A 10185-nucleotide genomic window follows, 5' to 3' on the forward strand; every position below is an offset into this window, starting at 1 on the left:
TAACTAACTTGACCCTGGATGACTGCACAAAGGTATTAATCTGTAAAAATACATGGTAGGTCAAGTTCTCATAGAGTTTTTATATAGCCCTCAATACAACTCCTTGGGTATCTTGGGTAGGCACTTCAAGGTAATATAATTGCCTTAAGTACAGAAGAACATAATGGAATTATCATTTACTTTACTCTGATCTCACCCAGTTATAGAGTAAATGAGAAAAAAAAAATCATGAGAGCAGTAACAAATGATAAATAAAAATCTTAAATTGCCCAGCAAATTTAAAATTGCACAAAATACCAACACTCACTCTAAGTGTAAACAATTTAGTGCTTAGATGCTTACTCTAGTATTCCAGAGCTGCACCAGGACCTTGCCCACCTGAGAACCCCAGATGTCTAGGGAAGTGAGAGTGTATCAGGGGTAGCAGCTTCTGGGCCAGCTCACACAAACTATCCCTCAGAAAACTCCACAGGAAGAGACATCTTCCCCCCCAATTCCCTGCCAACTTTCAGCAGTACACACAAGCTCCTGGCAACCAGTGTTTTCACTCCAATCATGACTATAATCCCAGTCATTAGAAAGGAAACTATTTTTAGTCATCTACTGTATGTCAGACCTTATGGTAGGCACTGGGGATATCAAAACAAACAAGACAATCCATGCTCTCAAGACACTAAGGCCAGCGAGAAAGAAAAACAAACAACTCATAGAAAAACAGTGTGATAGGAGCTGTAATACAGGAACATGGAGTTCCTATGAGAGCACCCAAGGGACACTCATTTTGTCCAAAAGAGTTTCCTGAGGGAAGGAAAATAGAAATTTGTCAGTGAAGAACAGAAATGTAAGAGTGAGGAATAGGATATGGCAGTTACCCAGGCAGCTCAGAACTGCTAGACTATATAATAAGGTATGAGAGGAAGGAAGAGTTGGGCTTGAACTCCTTGCTAATGGCAGGAAGATACTGAGAAATTAGTTACCTTATTTCTCTGCATCTCATTTTTCTCTTCTGTATAATGGGATAATAAGCACAGGATGAATGTGAGAATTCAATGAGGCAAAACATGTGGAAACATTTTGTAAACTGTAAAGCATTAAAAATGTTAGTTATGCTTTTACTGGGACAATTTTTCACCTGCCTCCTCACTTTGTCCTAGTTTTGCCACAAAGTGGGAAAAGGGAAACCCACAAATAACATGAAAAAAAATCCAAATAGAAAAGCAATAGGTTACTAACTCTGACAGAATTACTTTTGCATGCACGATATCTGTTCCCTGTGTTCAGAAAATTATATTTGAAAACAGGGATTGAGCCCTGGAGTTCTGTCTTTCTCATGCTTTTCACAGGGAAAATAATACAGAGTTGCTTCCATGGGAAGGGACCTAACTCAAAACAAGTGGGAAGAGGGCTGTGAACTTTTTATAAACTGACAATGACTCATTTACTTCTGCAGTTCACCCTTGACTTCATGACTGGTAAAATGTTCATAGGAAGATTTTGTACAGTTGCAATATTTGTTTTTAAAAAATTGATAAACTGAAGAGATTTACCAACAAAACAAAAACAGTTAATTGAATAGAAAAGGATACCCATGTTAAAATTTCACAGGAGTTAGTCTGTCATCCTGAAAGAGATAAATTTACAGTAAGGGCTCACCCTGTCTATCCACCATGAGAAACTGCACATTTAAGTGATTCTGTTTTTTGCTATCTCCATGGAGCTCAAGATAAACTTTGAACCTACAGGAGCCTTTACTGGTGCTATTTGTTTAACATGGACTGCCCTTTCCTTGTTCCCTGTCCCATTCCCACTCTCTCTGCCAGCCTCAAGTTTATCGTCACCTCCTTTTGAACTAAACACTCCTTGGTTTACTCCCATTGTACACTGCTTCCTTTCTGATTGTTCACATCCCTCCTTCTGCCTTTCAAGTAGTAGATGCTCAGTGTTTCTTGAATAAGTGGGTTATTGGAGGATAAGAAATACGCTACTTCTGCTATCATGAAGTACGTTCAGTGGGAGGAGAGACTGCTCCCAGAGAAGAGAGAAAGGACAGTGCTGTCACTTCAAAAAAAAACTAGGGAGTAATGTGAAAAGGCAACTGAAGACTTCTTGACCAACAGTTATATTTTCCTTCCTATGCTGCCACAGTGAGCATGGCCATGAATTCCTAGGAATTCCCAGGAATGTCTCAAGGGTCTCAGGTTTTCTTAGTTGATGTAGTAGGTAGTTCAAAAATTAAGTACTACTTAATGTCAATACACATAATTTTTTTAAAGTTAAGTAACTATGGAAGTTAAGAAGAATATGGTGAAATGATTTGTTGAGTAATGAAATCCCCAAAACAAGAAGATTTTCTGTTCTTTGTGTTAACAGCTATAGAGTATTTCTTAAGATAAGAATGCTACATGATATAACTTATAGCCTATAATTTTATGGAATTTGTATAATATTTTTGGTAAATTCACTGGTACTAATTCCCTTAAATTAAATGTGGCTCAAAGTCTGTGAGAATGTTCTTTATGCTCTAATATATATTTTCACATTTGATTTTATTTGCAGTCTTCTCCGATTTCCAGCTTTTATTGGGACTCATCGGTATATTAAGCTGATTTTTTTAACCCAATCAAGCAAAACATTACAACTAAAAACAGAAGAAAATCTCTGCACATTTTTCACCTTTTTTCCCCTTAACTTTTCATTATTGTGTTTTTGTACAATATTTCATGATAAAAACAGGGGATCTAATGAAGAATATGGGTTGGAGAAAGATGTCTGATTTCCCTAGATGGAGCTTTGATGAATCTTTACTATCTTAGAGGCGTCATTCACCCCCTTGAGGAACTCAGAGTTACAGCAACGTAATTCTGCCACTGCTGGCTGCACCCTCTTTCAGTTAAACGGTCCATCTTTCACCAACTTTCTCTGAAACCTTCCATAACCACTGCTCTGAAGACCTGAAGGGCTATTATTTCACTGTGTGAATGCTATTTTGTCATTTTGTGCTATCTCCGTTTCCCTGAATTTGACCTAATTCATGTCCCCCAGTAACTTCAGTAACAGTAGGTCTTTGGAAGTCTTTTCTTTTTTTTCTTCTTCAATGCAACCTTAACATAAGGTGGGCAACTACACACACACACACAAAAAAGTCTAGCCCAATTCCCTTTCCTGGGAATCTGGAATAGGTCCAAGAGAAAGCTGGTCCCTCTTAATATGGCTGAACCTACAGGCTTACCAACACATAAGTTCAGAGGCAGTGGAATAGCCATGTTTTCTACCATGTGGGCTCAAGGGCAGGGAAAGGTTCCCTACAGAGAGAATGGAGGAGTCGTGGTGGTCTTCCTTCCATTATGTCCCTCCTTCAGGCCCACCTGCCTTCTTCCTCTTGAGGCCAGTGAAACAACCTGGGATTTCTCCCTTGGGGCTTACTTTTACTTGCCTATTTCTATCACTTTTAGCCACTAAGAGCCTTTACTAATAAATGGATGTCCATAAAAAAGCAGTTATATTTTTGAGAGTATTTTAAAATCTAAAGCTAACTAAACACCATAAACATTAGGAAATAAAGAATAAATGTCATTAGTCATAATTGAATTAAGTCATTAATCTAATATGTGAAATCACCTGCTGCCCTAGAAAAATCCGGGTTGAAGACATTTATTCTCATAAGTATTGACATTTATTCTCCTAAAGTATGTTTGGGACAGAGCAGAAATTGAGATAGAAAAATTGCACAAGAAAGTCAGTATCTCAGTGGCAGGCAATTTATTTCTTCCACCTGTTGCACAATTACTCCCACTTCTCCTAACCACTGCTTCTCCTGTCAGTCAGTGGGTACTTCCAATAACGAAGTACATAAACACTATGGAGAGTGTCTCTGGGGTAGGAGTGGAAGAAAGTCTGAGAGTAGGTGACAAAGAAACTAGCTGCCAGTTACAGAAAAAAAAAAAAATTATTGCCTGTAATGATACAATACTAAGCGTCAGACTGGCTGGAGGACATAAGTAAGTCACTGAATGTACTCAAAGAATGTGGAAAGCATGTGAAAAATCCAGCTATTACAATTAAACTGCTCTGAAATGACAAATCATAGGTTAGCTTTCTTAACTGACTGTGGACACACAAATTTAGAATAAAATTAGATTTAATTTTAAAATCTCCATGTTTGTTAGTCATGTTAAAATGAGCCTTGTTATTTAGTAAGCTGTCTAGTACTTGATAAAATCACAAGAAGTTTCTTGAAAATCAAATCTTTAAAACTCCTTCCTCCTTGGTGTCTTTCACGGCAATGAGGCGTATAATAGACATTGAGTAACTGTGATATTAAAATTAGCTCTCTAAGCAAGAACCAGTCACAGCACCTGGCAATGTTGATCTTTAGAAAATAGTGGCTAGGAATTATAACTAATTAATCTCAATTGCCTTATTAATGCTAACCAGATGTTTAAAAAGGAAATATAAAATCAACAATAATATGAATGTATATATTTAGATTTCCATCCATAATTTTGTTACAAAATTAATTCTCCTGACAGAAGTATGATAGAAAACTAAAACTAGCCTAAAACAAATATAATATGCTTGCAGAGGATTTCTTTTCCTTTTTTTAGAAATAGTTATTTATTTCTTTCTGATTAAAAAAAAAGCTTTCGAAGAATCAGAAGACAGAAAAAATTTTTAAAAAATTAAAATGACCTAAATTACATCACCAAGACATTAACTGATAATATTTCTAAAGTTGATTTTTTTTGTGTGGGGCAATGGGACAAGTCTATTAGTTTGAGGACCAGAAGCATCAACGTTACCTGAGCTCATTGGAAATGTTGAACCTCAAGTCCTGCTGAATCAGAATTGCATTTTAATAACATTCTCTAGATGACATGATATACAGCAAAGTTGAGAACTACTATATTAGATAGACTTTTAGTTTGCTTTGCCAAAACAATGAGCCAGAACTTTTTATAATGGTTTTATTGAGATAAAATTCACATACCATAGAATTCACTCTTTTAAAGTATATAAATCAGTTTTTAGTATATTCAGAGACTTGTACAACTATTGCTACTACTGATCTTAGAACACTGTCATCCTCTGCCCCCAAAACCCATACCCATTAGCAGCCACATCCTACTCCCACTCCCAAGCCCCTAGGAACCATTTATCTATTTTCTGTCTGTAAAGATTTGCTTATTTTTAAAATTTCATATAAAAGGAATCTTATAATACAATTGTCTTTTGTGACTGGCTTCTTTCATTTAGCATAATGTTTTCAATATTCATCATGTAGCATATATCAGTATTTATTGTATGGATATATGACATTTTGTTTATCTATTCATCAGTTGATAGACATTATATGGGGTTTTTTCCCCACTTTTTGGCTATTATGAACATTCATGTACAAGTTTTGCATGGACATGTATTTTCATTTCTCTTTGGTATATACCTAGGAGTGAAATTGACAGGTCTTATGGTAACTCTATGTTCAATTGTTTAAGAAGGTCCTGCCAGACTATTTTCCATTTTCCATTCCCAACAGCAGTATATAAGATTTCTCCATATTCTTGACAACACTTGTTATTATCTGACTTTTTTATTCTAGCCATCTTAGTAGGTGTGAAGCGATATCTCATTGCAGTTTTTATTGCATTTCACTGATAACTAATGATGTTGAATACCTTTTCATGTATTCCTTGGCCATTTGTATTTCTTTTTGGAGAAATATCTTTTCAGATCCTTTGCCCATTTTAAAAATGGGTTTTCTATTTATTGATGACTTATAAGAGTTCTTTATATATCCTGGACAATAGACCTTTGACAGACATGACATTTTCTCTCATTCTGTGGGTTGTATTTTCACTTTATATGTATTTTCTTCTAAGAGTTTTATACTTTTAGTTCTAACATTAAGGTCTATGTTCTAGCGTGACTTAATTTTTGTATATGGTATGAGGTAGGAGGCTCAATTTTATTCTTTTGCATGTGGCTATCCAATTGTTCCACTACCATTTGTTGAAAAGACTATTCTTTCCCTGATTGAATGGTCTCTGCATTCTTGTTAAAAAATCAATTAACCATAGACATATAGGTATATTTCTGGACTCTCAGTTCTATTTCCTAATCTATGCACCAATTTTTATCCCAGTACCACATTATCTTGAATGATGCAGCTTACAGCAAGTTTTGACATTGGGAAATGTGAGTCCTCCAACTCTTCTTTTTAGATTTTTTTTTTGCATATTTTGAGTCCCTTACACTTGCACAGAAATTTTAGGATCGATATATTAATTTCTGTAAAGAAGCAAGCTGAGATTTAATAGGGGTTGCATTGAGTTTCTAGATTAATTTGCAGAGTATTGCTATTGTAAAAATATGTCTTCTGGTTCATTAATAATGTGGTGTATCTTTCCATTTATTTAGTTCTAAAATTTCTTTCAACAATGTTTTGTAGTTTTCAGTGTACGAGTCTTACATTTCTTTTGTTAAATTTATTCCTAAGTACTTTGATGATATTGTAAATAGAATTGTTTTCTTGATTTCATTTTGATAATTGTTCATTACTAGTGTACAGAAATTTTTATATATCATTTTTTTATCCTGCAACCTTAATAAACTCATTTTTAGCCATAATCATTTTACTTGATGAATTCCTTAGGATTTTCTACATATAAGATCATATCAGAACATGATTCCATAGTATAGCGGTTAGCACATCTGCTTTACACACAAAAGGTCTTGGGTTCATACCCCAGTGGAGCCATGGTCCATGGTCTACAGCCAAGCCACCCTGAACAAGCCCGATGTCTGATTTTGGAAGCTAGTACTTGGATGTGAGACCACCTAGGAAGACTAGGTGCTACAGGCATAAATAATAATAATAAAAAAAATCATATCATCTGCAAATAGAGACAGTTGTACTTCTTCCGTTTTAATCCCAATGCTTTTTATTTCTTTTTTTGTGCCAAATTACCCTGACAGAACCTCTACACACTGTTGAAGAGAAGTGTGAGAGTGGACATTCTTGTCTTGTTACTGATCTTAAAGAAAAAGCATTCGGTCTTTTAGCTTTTAATAGTCTCTTAAGTATGATGTTAGCTGTGGATTTTTCAGATTTTCTTAACCAGGGTGAAGAAATTTCCTTTTATTCCTAGATTGTTGAACATTTTTATCATGAAAGGATGTTACATTTTATCAAATGCTTTCCCCATGTCTAGTAAAATGATCATTCTATTCTAATCATTCTAATCATTCTAATTCTAATATTACATTGTTTTTTTATTTTTTTAATTTTTATTTTATATTAGTTTCAGGTATACAGTACATGGTTAGACATTTATGTAGTTTATGAAGTGATCCCTCCTGATTGATTACTCTAGCACCCATCTGGCTCTACGCATAGCCATTACAAAACTACTTACCATATTCCATATACTGTATTCTACATTACCATGACTATTTTGTGACTACTAATCTGTACTTCTTCATCTCACCTTTTTCAGGCAGCCTCCCATCCACTCTCCCCTCTGGCAATCACCAGATTGTCCTCTGTATCAGTGAGTCTGTTTTCATTTAGTTTGTTCCATTAGTTCCTTAGATTCCACACATAAATCAAATCATATGATATTTATCTTTCTGTCTGACTTATTTCACTCAGCATAGTAACTTCTAGGTCAATCCATGCCATTGCAAATGGTAGGATTTCATTTTTTATGGCTGAGTAATCTTCCATTGTATATGTATATACCACCTCTTCTTTATTCAGTCGTCAATTGATGGGCACTTAGGTTGCTTCCATATCTTGGCTATTGTACATAGTGCTGCAGTGAACATAGGGGTGCATATATCTTTTCGAATTAGAGTTTTGGTTTTCTTTGAATATATAACCAAAAGTACAACTGCTAGGTCAAAAGGTAGTTCTATTTTTAATTTTTTCAGGAACCTCCAAAATGTTTTCCGTAGTAGCTGCACCATTTTGCAAACCAACCAACAGTATACAAGAGTTCCTTTTACTCCACATCCTTGTCAACATTTGTTGTTTTTTATTTATCGATGATAGCCATTCTGACAGGTGTGAGGTAATATTTCATTATGATTTTAACCTTCATTTCTCTGATGATTAGCAATCTTGAGCATCTTTTCATATGTCTATTGGTCATCTGTATTTCTCTTTAGAGAAATACCTATTCGGATCTTCTGCCCACTTTTTAATTGGACTGTTTGTTATTTTTGGTGTTGAGTTGTATGAGTTCTTTATAAATTTTGGATATTAAACCCTTATCAGATATATCATGGGCAAATGTCTTCTCCCAGTAGGTTTTCTTTACATTTTGTTGATATTTCCTTCGCTGTGCAAAAATGTTTTAGTTCAAAGTAATCCCACTTGTATATATTTTTTTGTTTCCCTTGTCTGAGAAAATATATCAGAAAAATAATTACTAATATCAATATCAGAGAGTTTACTGCTTGTTTTCTTCCAAAAGTTTTATGGTTTTGGGTCTTACATTTAAATCTTTAATCTATTTTGAGTTTATTCTTGTATATGTTATAAGAAGGTGACTTTTTGTTTTTGTTTTTGTTGTTTTTTTTTTTTGCAGGTATCTGTCCAGTTTTCCCAACACCATTTGTTGAGAAGATCATCTTTACCCCACTGTATATTCTTGCCTTCTTTGTCATAGATTAAATAATCTATGATCTATCGGCGTGGATTTATTTCTGGGCTCTCTATTCTGTTCCATTGATCTATGTGTCTGTTTTTATGCCAGTACCAAGCTGTTTTGATTAATATAGCCTTGTAGTATGATATCAGGTAGCGTGATATCTCCAACTTTGTTCTTCTTTCTCAAGATTGCCACGGCTATTCAGGGTCTTTTATGGTTCTATATAAATTTGAGATTTCTTGATCTAGTTCTATGAAAAATGCCATTGGTATTTTGATAAGGATTGCATTGAATCTATAGATGGCTTTGGGTAGTGTGGCCATTTTAATGATGATGATGATTTTTCCAATCCATGAACAAGGTATATGCTTCCATTTATTTATATGTTCCTCAACTTCTCTTTTCAATGACATAATTTTCTGAGAACAAGTCTTTTACTTCCTTGGTTAATTTGATTCCCAAGTATTTGATTGTTTCTGATGGAATTAGTTTCTTAATTTCTCTTTCTAATAGTTCATCATTGGTGTATAAAAATGCCATTGACTTCTGAATATTTATTTGATATCCTGCTACTTTACTGAATTCATTTTTCAGTTCTAACAGTTTTTTGGTGGAATCTTTAGGCTTCTCTTTAAATAGTATGTCATCTGCAAATTATGACAGTTTTACTTCTTCTGCTCCAATTTGGATACCTTTTATTTCTCTTTCTTGTCTGATTGCTGTAACTAGGACTTCCAATACTATGTTAAATAGGAGTGATAAAAGTGGGCATCTTTGTCTTGTTCCTGATTTAGGGAAATGTTTTTAGCCTTTCTCCATTGAGCATGATATTACCTGTAGTTTTGTCATATATAGCCTTTATTATGTAGTGATATGTTCCCTCTATTCCCACTTTGCTGAGGGGTTTTATCATAAACAGATGCTGGATTTTGTCAAATGCTTTTTCTGCATCTATTAATATGATTATATGATTTTTATCTTTCAATTTGTTAATGTGGTATATCACATTAATTGATTTGCAGATATTAAACCAAACTTGCAACCCAGGAAAAACTCCAACTTGATCATGGCATATGATATTTTTAATGTATTGTTGAGTTTGGTTTGCTAATATTTTGTTCAGAATTTTTGCATCAATGTTCATCAGGAATATCAGGTTATAGTTTTCTTTTTTTGCACTGTTATTTTTTCTGGTTTTGAAATCAGAGTAATGGTGGGGCCTTCCCTTAAAATTAGGGAGCCTTCCCTTCTCATTGAATTTTCTGGAATAGTTTGAGAAAAACAGGTGTTAATTCTTATTTGAATGTTTGGTAAAATTTACCTATGACGCCATCTGGTCCAGGACTTTTGTTTTTCGAAAGTTTTTTGATTACCAATTCAATTTCATTGGTGGTAATTGGTCTGTTCAGATTTTCTGTTTCTTCTTAACTCAGTCTTAGAACATTGTATGTTTCTAGGAATGTGTCCATTTCTTCCAGATTGTCCAATTTGTTGGCATGTAATTGCTCATAGTGTTTTCTTATAATCCTTTGAT

Source organism: Pteropus vampyrus, unplaced genomic scaffold (genome assembly GCF_000151845.1).
Source record: "Pteropus vampyrus isolate Shadow unplaced genomic scaffold, Pvam_2.0 Scaffold107, whole genome shotgun sequence".
Taxonomy (NCBI): Eukaryota; Metazoa; Chordata; class Mammalia; order Chiroptera; family Pteropodidae; genus Pteropus; species Pteropus vampyrus.